Source organism: Dendrobates tinctorius, unplaced genomic scaffold (assembly GCF_039654945.1).
Source record: "Dendrobates tinctorius isolate UK_male_01 unplaced genomic scaffold, ASM3965494v1 ptg000070l, whole genome shotgun sequence".
In the NCBI taxonomy this organism is placed as follows: Eukaryota; Metazoa; Chordata; class Amphibia; order Anura; family Dendrobatidae; genus Dendrobates; species Dendrobates tinctorius.
Genome location: NW_027361738.1, coordinates 44,457,303 through 44,472,981, shown reverse-complemented (window position 1 = coordinate 44,472,981; position 15,679 = coordinate 44,457,303).

The window sequence follows — 15,679 nt, the reverse complement described above, 5'->3', positions numbered from 1 at the left end:
TGACTCATTTATTTTAACAAGAGCAAATAGCAATAAAAGCATAAATGTCTAAGTTCATTGTCATATTTTTATAGTTTATATACTGTAACTGGAAAAACAGCTGAAAAATTGAATAAAGTTGCAAATACACTATGGCGCCAATTCATCAAGGCTGGCAATTTGGTGGGGGCATGACGGAGTCAGACACCCCAGATCCATATAGAGGAGTGTTGTGAGTTCATTTTCCCCTTCACTACTGAGGCCCGAGGAACTCCCTCTTCTGGTAGAGAAAGGTAGTGAGCCTGATTATCAAACACCTGAGTTTGATGATGATGACTGGCTGAGTGGAGTTACTGACTGGATATAAGGCTGCCGACGCCCTTCTGCCCTGCGGGTGATTTCTCTGTGGGATCCTTGGAGACCAGTCTGAATTCCTGCTCTTCTAAAGCTAAGTTTTCTGCTCGGCTTTTTGCATTGGTGCTTTGACTTTGTTTTGCTTTGTTTTTCTGGATTTCTGCCATTCCCTGCTGAGGTGAGCTGAATTCCTTTAGCTCTGTCTTCTGAAAATACCTGAGTGCTGATTTAGTTTTTGAAGCCTAGCTGCTTCAGGGTCTTTTTCCATATCAGCTGTTGGCTTATGTCTTTGATAGGGTTTTGGCAGATTGCAGACCCCTGAACCTATCAACACAACTAGCAGTAGCCGTGGGGGGTTCCTACGATGCCCTATACCCCTCGATCACAGCCGGAGTGCTAAATAGCCTAAAGACAGAAAAGGAAATCTAACCTGCCCCATAGCAGACCCCAAAGTAAAAGGCAGCCCCCAACATATAATGACGGTGAAGCAAGATGAAAAAACACTCACACAGATAGAAAGATAGGCTGAGCAAACGATGGGGCCCAAGCTAACTAAACAGAAAAGGAAAGGAAGGTTGCTGTCTGCAATCTGCCAAAACCCTATCAAAGACATAAGCCAACAGCTGATATGGAAAAAGACCCTGAAGCAGCTAGGCTTCAAAAACTAAATCAGCACTCAGGTATTTTCAGAAGACAGAGCTAAAGGAATTCAGCTCACCCCAGCAGGGAATGGCAGAAATCCAGAAAAACAAAGCAAAACAAAGTCAAAGCACCAATGCAAAAAGCCGAGCAGAAAACTTAGCTTTAGAAGAGCAGGAATTCAGACTGGTCTCCAAGGATCCCACAGAGAAATCACCTGCAGGGCAGAAGGGCGTCGGCAGCCTTATATCCAGTCAGTAACTCCACTCAGCCAGTCATCATCATCAAACTCAGGTGTTTGATAATCAGGCTCACTACCTTTCTCTACCAGTAGAGGGAGTTCCTCGGGCCTCAGTAGTGAAGGGGAAAATGAACTCACAACAGAGGAGCATGTGTAAAGGAGCAGCATGCCTCTACATGAATTTGGGCATCTAATGAGTGGCATGCACCTCTATGCACCAAAATATAAATCTTATTCCAGTCATGGACATAAATAAGATTTAGGGTGTAGAATAGACCACAGCTCGTCATGAGTTAGATGCGCCGCCATGCCCTGTCCTGCCCATTTTGGTGCTAAAAACATGAAAAACGGTAATATTTTGACACAATTCAGAGATGAAAGCTTTGCTGAATCAAGGTTTATGTGTCTGAGGCCTTCACGAGGGAACATCACATCAGTCCTACTCCCAGGATTATAGGGTAGGGCGGCACAATGTATGGAGGCCGGAGGCCTTTAGTTATCATTTCAGATACACTAACAGCTCTTCGTTACATTGATTAGCGGTGGAACCAGTGGTACAGCCGTTTGGCCAAAGTGTCCCAGGAACACAACAACAAAAGACTGCATGTTGCTTGTGCTACTGTAAATGACCTATGTGGCCTAAACCTGCTATCATTACTGCAGCATCTCCAGATTTATCGCCTTTCAAGTACACCTGAGACATCATTGTTCGGTAAATGCAAAGAGAGTTGATAATTTGCGTTCCCAAGTACATTCAGCATGGCACAACATTCCTCAGACAACCATTAACCCCTTTCCGACGTTGGACGTAATAATATGCCCACATCCCCCGACGCTGAGCCCACATCTTTTCCGGCACATGTCAGCTGTTTTAAACAACTGACATGTGCCTCTAACAGCCGCGGGTGGATTCGTGTTTCACCCACAGCCATTAGCCTGTTAAATGATGCTGTTACTCTCTGACAGCGGCATTTAACTTAGGCTTACTGGAAGCGCATCAGAAATCCCGCCCATCGGTGATCGCGGGTCACCGATGGGTCGGCATGAGAACCAGAGGTCTGAAGCAGACCTCTGGTTGTCATAGCCGGATTGCTATGTGGTATTGCCTGGTGGTCGGCGCTCATAGCAAGTTAGCATTTCTGCTACACACAGACGATTCAATCATCGCCTGTATGTAAGAGAGGCGATCAGACAGCTGCAGATTCTAGTCACCCATGGAGACTATTGAAACAGGCAAACAATAAAAAAAGGTTAAACATATTTAAAAAATTTAAAAAATGTAAAAGTTCAAATCACCCCCCTTACACCCCATTCAAAATAAAATAGAAAAAGAACAAATATACACATATCTGATATCACCACGTTCAGAATCACCCGATCTATCACTATAAAAAAAATTAACCAGATCGTTAAACGGCGTAAGGCCTCTTTCACAAATCCGTTTTTTACAATCAGTCACAATCCGCCAGGTTTTGAAAAAAATGGATCCGCAATTTTCTTTTGAGGATCCGTTTTTTTCCCATTGACTTCCATTATTTGCGGATTGTGACGGATTGCCGTCCGTTGTATCCGTTTTTTTTGCGGATCCGCCAAAAGTTCCTGTCCGTCACCATCCTCAAAGATTTGAAAACGGAGCTTGCAACGTTTTTTTCTGCGGCGGATCCTCCAGACACTCATTTAACCCAAAATTCTTTCTGGGTGCCGGACAAAAAAAAAAATTCTCTCTCTCTCTCTCTCTCTCTCTCATTTGTCGGATCCGTCAAAAAAACGGACGGGTGCCATCCGTTGTCATCAGTACTAAAACGGATCTGCCATCCGTCCTTTTGGCGGATCTTGACTGATGCAAAAAACTGAAGTGTGAAAGAGGCCTAACGAGAAAAAAAATCAACACGCCAGAATTACGTTTTTTTGGTTGCCGCTATATTGCAATAAAATGCAATAACGGGGAATCAAAAGATCGTATGTACACCAAAGTGGTATCAATAAAAACATCAGCTCGGCGTGCAAAAAATAAGCCCTCATGCAGCCCCAGATCATGAAAAATGGAGATGCTACAGGTCTCGGAAAAGGGCGCCTTTTTTTACCAAAGTTTGGATTTTTTTTTCATAACTTAAATAAAAAAGAACCAAGACATGTTAGGTATCTGTAAACTCATAATGACCTGGAGAATCATAATGGCAGGTGATTTTTAGTATTTAGTGAACATGGTACAAAAAAAACAACAACTGTGGAATTGCACTTTTTTGCAATTTCACCGTAGTTGGAAATTTTTTTCCTGTTTTCCAGTACATAATATGTTAAAACTAATGGGGTAATGCATTACAGTTAAGCAAGTTGAAAATGAAATTACCTCTAAAATGCCTAAAGTTAAAGATGACACATTTCCCTTGTATTTCTCTCTCTTCTCTCTCTTTATATATATATTTATATTTATACAGTGTATATATACTGTGTATATATATATATATATATATATGTGAACAACGACAACTCCAGGTGGTTCACAGGAGTGAGCTGGTCTACATTGTTGGATATATATATATATATAGAGAGAGAGAGAGAGAGAGAGAGAGAGAGAGTCATTTTTTTACATTTTAAAAGTTACAAAAAAGAAAATGAGCAGATGAAAAAGTTTGGGTACCCTTGGAGATTTGTGTCTTCAGATAACTTTGACCAAGGTTTCAGACCTTAATTAACCTGTTAGGGTTATGGCTTATTCTCTATTGTCATTAAGAAATGCCAGGTGATGTAAATTTCCAAGTTTTATAAAAACCAGCCTCCTCTAACTTTGTGCCAAAAAACAGCAGTCATGGGTTTTTCTAAGCAGCTGCCCTAGCACACTGAAAGCAAATATAGTGGAGGCATACAAAGCAGGAGGAGGCTATAGGAAGATGGCAAAGCATTTTCAAGCTGCTCTTTTCTCAGTTTGAAACATAATTAAGAAATGGCAGTTAACAGGAGCAGTGGAGGTCACGATAAGGTTTGGAAGACCAAGCAAAATTTATGTGACAGCTCGGTAGGATTGAATGCAAAAGACCTTCAGAAAGATTTAGCAGACTCTGGAGTTGTGGTACATTATTATAGTGTTCAGATACACCTGCACAATTATGGCTTTCATGAAAGAGTCATCAGAAGAAAACCTCTCCTGCGTCCTCACTGCAAAATTCAGAAGTATGCAAAACAACATCTAATCAAGCCTAATGAATTTTGGAAACAAGTCCTATGGACCAATGAGGTTAAATAGAACTCTTTGGCCACAATGATCAAAGGTATGCGTGGAGAAAAAAGCTGCAGTCCAAAGGTTCAATCTAGACATTGGTGTCTTGGAAACTTTTTGACCGTCCCACATACCTCAGATAGGACAGTTTCACCCGAAGTATCTTAAAAAGTCCATCATCTCCAGCGAGGCCTTTAGATATAATTGTATCTTTTCCAGCCCAATTGACAGGGATAAACACTTAGCCTTGATTAAAATAAGTCTTTTTAAGATGGGTTATCACCCCACATACATTGATGATCACATCATTAGAGCCTACACCATAGCCTACACAAGGATGACCGTTTAAAAACAACATTTCAAAGACCCTCCCTTGCTATGCTACATGCAACCTTCTAATTTAAGAAACATCATGATCCGAAGTTCAATGCCCTCTGATACACCAGGAGGATCTTATCCGTACAATGGGAAGAGCTGCAAAATCTGTACTTCTGTAAAGATCCAAGACTGGATCCACAACACACAAAAGGAATACAGAGATAAAAAACCCTTTTACCTGGGGCCAAACATTTCTGTGGTCCAGGACATAACATAGACAATATGAAAGATATTATATTGAAAGGCAACTTCAAAAACATTGAAGGGTCTGTTAATACAAACTAGAGTTGTTGATTCCATTCACACAGGACAAAATCTGTCAGGAGGATTTATTACTTACTGTATTTTTGGGACCATAAGACACACTTTTTTCCGCAAAAATTTTGGGGGAAAATGGGGGTGCGTCTTATGGTCGGAATATACTTACAAATCCGGTGGTGGTGGCGGTGCCGGTGGCGGCGGTTCCGATGCAGCCTCCCTTACCAGGCTGGTGCGGCTGTTGCGTGGAGGTGGCAGTACTCGGAGGTGCTGTAGTAGCAGGGTTCTGTGGTGCGGCGAATCTGAATCTGAGCATGCACTGCCCCCGGCGGCCGTATTTCCAGACCCACCGCACCACAGCAATGGAGCTGCGGGGCTTTAGCAAAATGCCGGCGGAGACCCAACACGCAGCACAGAGTGGTGCTGCCACTGCCCCTGCCCCAGCACAGAGCAGCGCTGCTCCTGCCCCAGAACAGAGCGGCACTGACCCAGCACAGAACAGCGCTGCCACTGCCCCAGCACAGAGTGGTGCTGCCCCAGCACAGAGCGGCGCTACCGCTGCCCCAGCACAGAGCGGTGCTGCCCCAGCACAGAGCCCAGCCATCCCAGCACAGAGCCCAGCCTCCCCAGCACAGAGCACAGTCTCTCCAGCACAGAGCACAGTTACCCCACAGAGCACCACCGCAATACAGAGCACTGCCACCGCACCAGCCTGGGAAGGGATTTCCCGGAGGCCACTGCACCAGCCTGGACCACCGAACGACCCCTGTGACCACTTCTCCACCTGTGCCGATCCTTTCCCTGGTAAGATGAATTCGGACTGTAAGACGGACCCCCATTTGACACATTTTTTTCCCTATTTTCCTTCAGAAAATTTGAGGTGCGTCTTACGGTCCGAAGCGTCATATAGTCCGAAAAATACGGTACTACAAAATCTGAAGAATCTGCTCCAGAGACAGTGAGGGCACCAGGTCTCTGATCTTACAAGGACATTGTGACTATAAAACTTTCACACCACTAATCTAGTTAATGATTTAATAAATGGACATTTAAAAAGAACCTGTCAGCAGGATTTAGTCCAATAAACGAGAGGCATGGCCATAATGACGCTGTGATGCTGATTAGTATGTTACCTGATGTGAATGGATCCACTCAGTGGCTTATGAATTGTGAAGTTTTCATAAAATTACGTCTTGTTTGCTTCGGGGCAAGACGTGGGGGCAGGGTCTTCTTCTGGTTCTCTGCTCCCACCAACCTCCTCTGCTTCTTGTGCAGGTCAATGATTATTCAGTGGCCTGCCTCCCTTTTAAAATTCTGCGCCGCCGCCATTATTTTGTGGGAGGATCGCGCGCACAGTGTGAGACAGCGCACTATGTGCAGGACTTCAATAAAGCTTATTGTAGAAAACCAAGAAAAAAAGAGGTATGCAGAAACAGTGATCAATATAATAAAGCACATAATTATATTGAGCTACAATTAAAGACATGCAAAAAACCCAAACAATAAAAAAAATTTAAAAGAGCCCATGGTTAAGGATCACCATAACCATAAAAAAGATTGTTTGGTTCAGGTTCTTGTAGCTATGGGGCTTTTTTTTAATTGTTTTTAGTTGTTTGGGTTTTTTTGCATGTCTTTAATTGCATCTAAATAAAATTATGTGTTTTATTAGGGTGATCCCTGCTTCTGTGTACCTCTTTTTTCTTGGTTTTCTACAATGACTGTTTACAGTATGTGGAGCACCCCGCAGGGCCTTAGGTTACTCGGTACCGGGCCGGTCAGGTTCTTTAAAGGGGATGTGTAACGTTGGCAGTGACCCGGTCCATGGCCCTGGGAGTCCAGTAAAGATGGATGTTTAATGAAGGATGATGGATGATAATGGGGAAGATAATGGGAAAATGGTAGGGAAAATGGAATCGCAATGCCACCCGTGGTATTCGGCAAGGGTAGCCGACGCTGCAATGCAGATCCTCTGGGATGGCGTTAGGGCAGCAGAGATGGTGAAGCTCTCCACGAGTAGAGCTGTGTCCCAGGGCAGTTAAGGTGGTAACAGGTGAGTTGGTGACTGTGATGGTGTGTGCAGGCGGAATGGAGCAGGCGAGACGCAAATGACGATTGGGACACAGTTGGGTGCAGTTTCAGTGTTTTTACTCACAATTCCTGTGTGCAAAGTGACCCCTGTACCGGGCCGGTTCTTTAAAGCGGATGTGTCACGGTGGAGGTGACCCAGTCCGTGGCCCTAGGCGTCCAGTAAAGATGGATGATTAATGAAGGATGATGGATGATAATGGGGAAAGATGATGGGAAAATGGTAGGGAAAATGGAATCGTGACGCCACCCGTGGTATTCGGCAAGGGTAGCCAACGCTGCAATGCAGATCCTCTGGGATGGTGTTAGGGCAGCAGAGATGGTGAAGCTCTCCATGGGTAGAGTTGTGTCCCAGGACAGTTCAGTTGGTTTACTAGAGTTGAGCGAAACGGGTCGAAAAAATTCAAAAGTCGCCGACTTTCGCCAAAGTCGGGTTTCATGAAGCGAAACCCGACCTTAGCGTGAGGTCGGCCACGAGGTCAGCGACTTTAGCGCCAAAGTCGCGTTTCAAAAGATGCTTTAGCGCCGTTTTTCAGCCAATCAGGAAGAGCGGACACTGTGGGCAACGTGATGACATAGGCAGCGGTCACCACCATCTTGGAGAAGGGCATGCAAGTGATTGGCTTTCTTTGTGTGGCATCACAGGGGGTATAAAAGGGTGGGGACGCCGACCGCCATGTTACTCATGCTGATCTCAGAATAGGGACAGCTGCTGCAGCTGCTGATTCTGTAGGGAGAGCGTTAGGAAGGCAAAAAGAAAAAAAAAACTGCTTCTGCTGCTAGCGCTTTTCACTGTAGTTACTGTGCAGTGAAAGGTGAAGATTTTTGCTTTTGTGCAGCAGCGCTGGTGGTGATTAGCCTGCCTTTTAAGGCTAGCTGCATTGCTGTGTGCACACTGGTGTTCAAACTGCTTTTTTAAAAGCAATCCAAATTGTATTGTTTTGTGCTGGTGAGGTAGTGAGCGTTCATTTTTTCACACACCGTACAGCGGTGTACGCTCCTCACACAGTACCGTGTAACGGCTGTTATCATGGGCAAATTGAAGCTATCTACGTGTGTGACTCTGTAAGGAAAAGTCGAGGAGTTTGTCCGTTCTTACAGACCGACACCTTATAGTTTTGTCCGTTTTTCAAACAGTTTAGTATATTTGCTGTTTGATTACATTCAAAACTAGAGAGAGACAGCGTGTGTCAGTCCGTATACAAAAACACGGAGCTTGACAATTTTACATACACCGTACAGCGGTGTACGTGCACGCGCCTCTCTCAGTACCGTGTAACGGCTGTTATCACGGCCAAATTGAAGCTATCTACGTGTGTGACTCTGTAAGGAAAAGTCGAGGAGTTTGTCCATTCTTACAGACCTACACCTTATAGTTTTGTCCATTTTTCAAACAGTTTAGTATAATTGCTGTTTGATTACATTCAAAACTAGAGAGAGACAGCATGTGTCAGTCCGTATACAAAAACATGGAGCTTGACAATTTTACATACACCGTACAGCGGTGTACGTGCATGCTCCTCTCTCAGTACCGTGAAATGGCTGTTATCATGGCCAAATTGAAGCTATCTACGTGTGTGACTCTGTAAGGAAAAGTCAAGGAGTTTGTCGGTTCTTACAGACCTACACTCTAGGGAGATTCCAATTCTGCCCAATTCTATATACACCTTGTAGTTTGTCATACACTAGGCAATTTCTGCCGGTCACATTACGGTGTTATAGACACAGGGCCTGACAGAATCCAACTGTGTCCTGAAGTGTAGAGAGATTCCAATTCTCCACAGTCCTCTATCCACCTTTCTAACAACATCCAGAATCTGCCTGTCACATTGCGGTGTAAAATAAACAGGGCCTGACAGAATCCAACTGTGTCCTGAAGTCTACAGAGATTCCAATTCTCCACAGTCCTCTATCCACCTTTCTTACACCATCCAGAATCTGCCTGTCACATTGCGGTGTAATATAAACAGGGCCTGACAGAATCCAACTGTGTCCTGAAGTCTAGAGAGATTCCAATTCTCCACAGTCCTCTATACACCTTTCTTACACCATCCAGAATCTGCCTGTCACATTGCGGTGTAATATAAACAGGGCCTGACAGAATCCAACTGTGTCCTGAAGTCTAGAGAGATTCAAATTCTCCCAACTCCTATATACACCTTGTACCTTGTTTTACAGTACCATATAGTTGGTGGTTTTTTGGGTACATTTTCCCCAAAAATGAGGAAGTGTGGTGGAAGAGTCCGTAGAAGTGGGCGGGGGTTGGCAGCTGGTAATGATGGTGTTGGTGGTGGATCTGCTGGTAGTAGCAAAAGCAAAATAGCACCTAATGCAGGAGGTGTTGAGCCTGCGTCATCGTCTGGCTCCACAAGGCCTCGAAGGCTCCCTTTTCTGGGAGTAGGTAAACCGCTTTTAAAGCCAGAGCTTCAAGAACAAATTTTGGCTTACATTGCTGACTCAGCCTCCAGCTCTATCGCCTCCTCTTCTGAGTCGTCATTGGAGGCTCATGGTCATGAACCACACCTTTCCTTGTGTCCTTCACCCCAACCAAAATTGAAGGATGCGGCAGGCCACACTACAGATTACTCCATGGAGCTGTTTTCACATACCATGCCTGGGTTATCAAGTCAAATCGTGAATTACCCAGGCCAAGATGAATCTGACATGGAGTGTGGGTGGCCAGCCAGGGCAGTGGGGTTAATCGGTACCAGGCCGGTGTCTCACAGGGATGTGTCACGGTGGTGGTGACCCGTTCTGTGGCCCTGGGCGTCCATGCAAAGGGGTGAATTACGTTTATAGGTGAATAATACGTGACGCCACCTGTGGTTTCTGATTAGATTGACCAGCGCTGCAGTGTCGCTTCTCTGGGACAGATGTTGTGGTGCAGCTAAGATGTAGAAGCCCTGCACAGGTAGGGCCATAGTCACAGGGCAGATGAAAGAGTTGGTAGATGGTGTGCAGTGCAGGATGTAGCAGAGCCGTGTGCCAGGCGCAGGAGAAAGTTGACAGACACAGTCGTGCAGTTCCTTTACCTGTACTTGGTAAGTGCCATCCAGGACCCAGAGTACAGATGGAGAAGGAGTTGGTCAGCCTGGAAGCCAATTTGGAATTCTCTCTCTGCAGATAGGTAGTGTGGCCTCCGTTCTAGCCCATATCTGAGGTACTCGCAGTGCTGAGTTCAATGAAGTTCCCCCTGTTGACTCTCTTTTTGAACTTTCTCGTATGGCAGGCAGCTGTAGCCTTTTCCTTCTGGCTCCCACATGTCGCTGCTGGGGCCTCCGAGCCTTAGTTGTGTACAGAGCATTTACAACTGCTACTTCCTCCGGTTTCGGCGGCAGGAACGTCAGTGTCCCTACAAACTCGGAGACCGGAATCCGGACCATGCGCTCCAGCTAGGAGTGAGCCTTAACTCTGCTCATCCTCCAGCTCCCCTTCTCACGTCCACACACTTCCCCTTCCCTTCACAGACTGCCCTAACTTAGCTCCTCCCAACCACAGAGAGCAGCTCCTGAGCAGTCAGGTTCAGAGGTCTCCTTGCTGGCCTGGAGTGGGAAATGTTGCTCCCAAGCATGACACCACACTCCCTAGGAGGAAGGTAATGCCACTGAGGCAACCGTACTCCTGGTGGCGCCACAAGTGCACTGATGCCCAGTCACTGCTAGATGATTCTGCTGGTACATTGACCCAGACCACTACATTCCCCTCGCACTCTACACAGCCAGAATCTGACCCTGATAAAACTCAGGTTACCCTTCCCATATACTGTACCACCTTACACGGTGACAAAGAGGAAGGTGCAGATGAAAGTGCAGGTTCGGCCCACCCGCCGTCAGACACACCGCTGTACTATGAGGGGCCCTGTGCCAGTGCCGTCGCCAATGAGTGGGCCCCCCCTGCTTGCTCAGGATCACAGCACTTGCAAAGTTGAAATACTTACCTCTCCCTGCTCCACTGCCATGACGTCTTCCTCGTTTCCTGATAGTGATATTCTTATCAGAGAGCGCAACGACATCACGTCTGTACGCCCAGACTAGTACAGGGATTCCCTAACGAAGAGACTTATTTGAGGAGACTTATTTAATTGTTTTCAATGTTGGGACAGCAATTTTTGGGGAGCACTATACTCTGGAGAATGATATATGGGGCCCACCATACACTGGAGCATTCCAAAGGTGGACATCAGACACTGGAGCAGCATTTACAGGGCCCATTATACACTAGAGCATTAGAAATGGGGCCCATTATATATGGAGCATTATTTGGGGCCATCAGACAGTGCAGCTTCATCCATGGGGACCAACATATACTGTAGCATTATGTGGAGCTCATCATATACTGTTTCAAACATTATATGGGACCAATGATTCTGTATGGAGAAATATATGGGCCTCATTACTCTGTATAGCGCACTATGCGGTGGCCATAATACTGTATGGAGTAATATACTGTCCGTTTTTGGAGCTATTGGAGAATTTAAAATGGATATCAGTCATGAGATGTAAAAAGTGAAGTATTTTTCATTGTACTATACCGCTATTTCTCTGCCGTATCGGAGCATCATGAGTTGTGCTATGTGTTAAAGGGGCGCTCTTTGGCCCAGGGCACATGAAAACCTGGAGCCAGCCCTACCCCCCTACAAATTTAGCCAAATAACCCCCATTTTTCAGTGCGTAACTAGTATTATGAAGTAAATTAAGGTTGAAATGCTTCACTAATAAGAATTGATGTTTTTGGCATTCAAAAGGGCACTGTAGGTGTGTTTCCTGTCCTCCACTCCCTGCCGACTTTGCTTCCCCATTAACTTGCATTGGGTTTCGTGTTTCAGTCGGCCTTCGACTTTTCACGATAATCGGCCAATTTCGTTCGGCCAGACTTTTGCGAAAGTCGGGTTTCACGAAACACGACTCGACCCGAAAAAAGGCAAAGTCGCTCTTCTCTAGTGGTAACAGGTGAGTTGGAGACTGTGATGGTGCGTGCGGTATGGAGCAGGTGAGACATAAATGACGATTGGGACACAGTTTGGTGCAGTTTCAGTGTTTTCATTCACAATTCCTGTGTACACAGTGACCCGCTTGGTACTAAGTCCTCCGGGTGAGGGGTCCAGCAAACTCCCAGGTACATTAGGAACACCTTTTCAGGACTCCCCTTTTGTGTTCATTTTTCTAGGCCGCCTCACTGCGCTGATCTCCACTTTCTCTCCTGCCCTGCGCCTTCACAAGCAGTGTCCCCTAGCCGGCAACCACGGACCCTGTCGGGTGATGTTCTCAAAGTCCCCTTGCTCCTATCTGGCTGCCTTTTTGGGGAATAATTGTGGTTGCAGCTGAGGCATTTGAAGTTACCTCAGCCTCCGGCTTGCTAGCTGAGCCTCGTGTGCTATTCTCCACCTGACTTAGGGGCCGGCACCCCCACTGTGGCCTGGTTCTTCCTCTTCTGGATACGGACCCCATGGGTGGCTTCCGCACTACCCGTTCTCCTAGGACCCCTTCTGTCCTTCCGGAAGCTTCCTTCAGCTCTCCTCACTCCTTCTCTCTCCCCTCCGTCTGACTGACCCCTCCGCTGTCCCATCACCAGCTGACTCTTTCTAGAAGAATCTTCCTTTTTCCTCAGCCTTAACTCCGCCCATCAATTGTCACTGATTGGATACCCTCTCTCACACCACCTCCTAAGCTCCTCCCCTTCTACATACCTTTCCCCACTGACTCCCCAACACCCTTTCCTAGCCAGCCTGGGATGAGGCCTTCCTCCCCAAGGGTACACCCAGATGCCCTGACTGACCTGGTGTGTGCTGGGTGCGAGTGTTAGGAGTCCTGGGTGGTGCTCCCTCCTTACCTGAGGGTGGGATATTACACCTCTGGATGAGGTGCAGTACCTCGGTGGCGACTGAACTCTCAGGGGCGACACATATGCATTAGGTAGATCCCATCTTTATTGGGTCTTTCCCACTACTCCGTATTTTCTATTGGACTTCAGTAAAATGGTGCCAGATGTGACTAATGCGCAGATCGATATTTTGGCTCCGTGAAAAATTTACTAAGACAAAATCTGCGCATGCGCTGCCTCCGGCACCATTCTATTGATGAACTGGGTGTCCTGCACACCGGACGCCAACTCACACTGCACACGCGCCGCCCACACAATGATGGCTGTGGCACGGATTTTTACAAAGGAGGCAGGTCACTGAATTATTAGTGACCTGCAGAGGAGGCTGGGGGGGTAGGTGAAGAACCAGAAGAAGGCCCTGTCTCCACGTCCCACCCTGAAGCACACAGCAGTACTGAAGATGTCATTTTATGAACACTTCATAAGGTGAGTATTATCCGCCATTGAGCGGACCTGTTTACATCAGGTATCATATTAATCAGCATCACAGCGCCATTATAGCCATGCCTTCAGTTTATAGGGCTAAATCTTGCCTACAGGTGCTCTTTATATGTCCATTTATTATGTCATGTCTTTGCTCTATTTATGTATATGTTTGAGTTTCTTCACATACTTTGTTATACCATGCCTGATGAGGAGACCTAAGAAGTCTCGATAGCTAGCTTTGTAACATCTTTTATTTTAATTTTGTGATCCATTAAAAGCTATCATAACTACAAGATTATTATTTTGTTTTTCCCACTGAGAGCAATCTGTTGAAAAAAGGCCACAGATTTTCAGAAAAAAAGAACATCTCGCCAACCCTTAAACATGGTGGTGGATCAATCATGCTTTGGGGTTGTGTTGCAGCCAATGGCACGAGGAACATTTCAAGGGTAGAGGGAAGAATGGATTCAATGAAATGTCATCAAATTCTTGATAAAAAAGTTTACTGTATATATTTTGCCTAAAATACAAAAGGAAATGTGTCATCTTTAACTTTAGGCGTTTTAGAGATTATTTTATCTTCAACTTGTTTAAATATTCATAATAACAGTAATTTTGACCAGGGGCGACCAAAGGTTTACATGCCACCGTATGTCCGTCACATATGTCAGAAGCATTTTCCACTGTATACATCAAACACATAGTCTGAATAAAGCCTATATACGGTATATAGAGATCTAATTTATAGAGTACATTCAAAAAAATCTAAAATGGTTTCCAGAAATGAACTGCTTTTAAAAATACCATAGTATGAACAAGCGCATATTACAATAAATTAATTGTTTTCTCTTTGAGAAAAAAGCTTTCATATAAAATGTAATGCTGAAGGAAATATACTGACCCATTGTCGAACTATTCAGTATTCAGTAATTCTGTTAGGCTCTGTTGTAATCGCGGCTTCCTTTTACACGTGTGAGTGATGTAAGTGTCAAGTAAACACAACATTTCAATCTATGCCGACATTCACGTTACAAAATTTCCTAAAGTTCATTCCGTTAACAGCGTTCTCTCCGAGATATTTTTACAACTTTTGCTTTTAGCTGGCAGTGGCAAACATTTTTTCGGCACTTAATCTAAATTATAAAAACAAAGACTCTCCAAGAATCTATAAATCAGAATTAGGCCCGTGAGCTTCCCTTCCTGGTAATGGAAGTTTAATGACGAGCTATAGAAAGAAGCCTTTTTCTGGAAAATTGTTATGTATGAAAGTCAACATTTGTCTTCCACATATGCACTGTATTTAAAATCACATTTGCTTGGTATGATACTAAGAGAAAGCTGAAAGGGTTCTGTACTAATGTAAATATATGATACAAAGTGTTGGCACTGCAAGTACTAACACTTGTGATATACATTGTGGTAAAATTCTGTCTCTGCAAAGAGAAATATGCAAGGTCGGATAAAGACAGAAGACATGCACTGAGCCATGAGTAGGGTTTCATGAGAAGAAGGAGGCCACCTAGGACACATCATGTGTGTTCAGAAGAACCAAATTTGGCATATTAAACATCATTTCACTGTGTAGCTCATGAAATATAAAAATGTTTTGTAGTCGGTCTTAGTTTAACCTAACGCCTAAATAATGTAAGTGGGCAGTATCCGATTAAAATGAAAATAACGATCAAAGTAAGTCAACTGTAAAGAAATTAAAATACCTAAGGGCTCATTCAGACATCTGTGCAAATCGTTTCAAGTGCGGACTGCAATGCACAGACTGGCTGCGGCTCTGCCGACCCAATCATGACACCCTCATAAAAATATATGAAGCAGCGATGCTACATTCAGTAGTAGGTTAGGTAGGTATTAGCTTAACGTCATCTTTACGAAAAAAAAACTCTTCTTAGACATCTTTGTCGGTTGTTGGAGGACTAGGGGTAATCTCGTATATCTTGGATAGGTAACATCCATGCCCTGAAGATGTCCTTGTTACTTGTATTTTGTCAGTATGCTTCCAGTCACGGTCAGCACTTACATTTTGCAAAACAGTTCAACACTTAACATTGAAATTTGTTTGGCAAGGCTCGACTTGTAGAGTGAACAAAGCTAGTCCTTTCAGATACAAATCTTAAAGCAGCTTTGACATCTCTCATGTAGTCAAATATTATCAAAAAGCCTTTATTGTTCACTTGGCCTTGCAGGATGTCATATCTAACCCTCCCTTT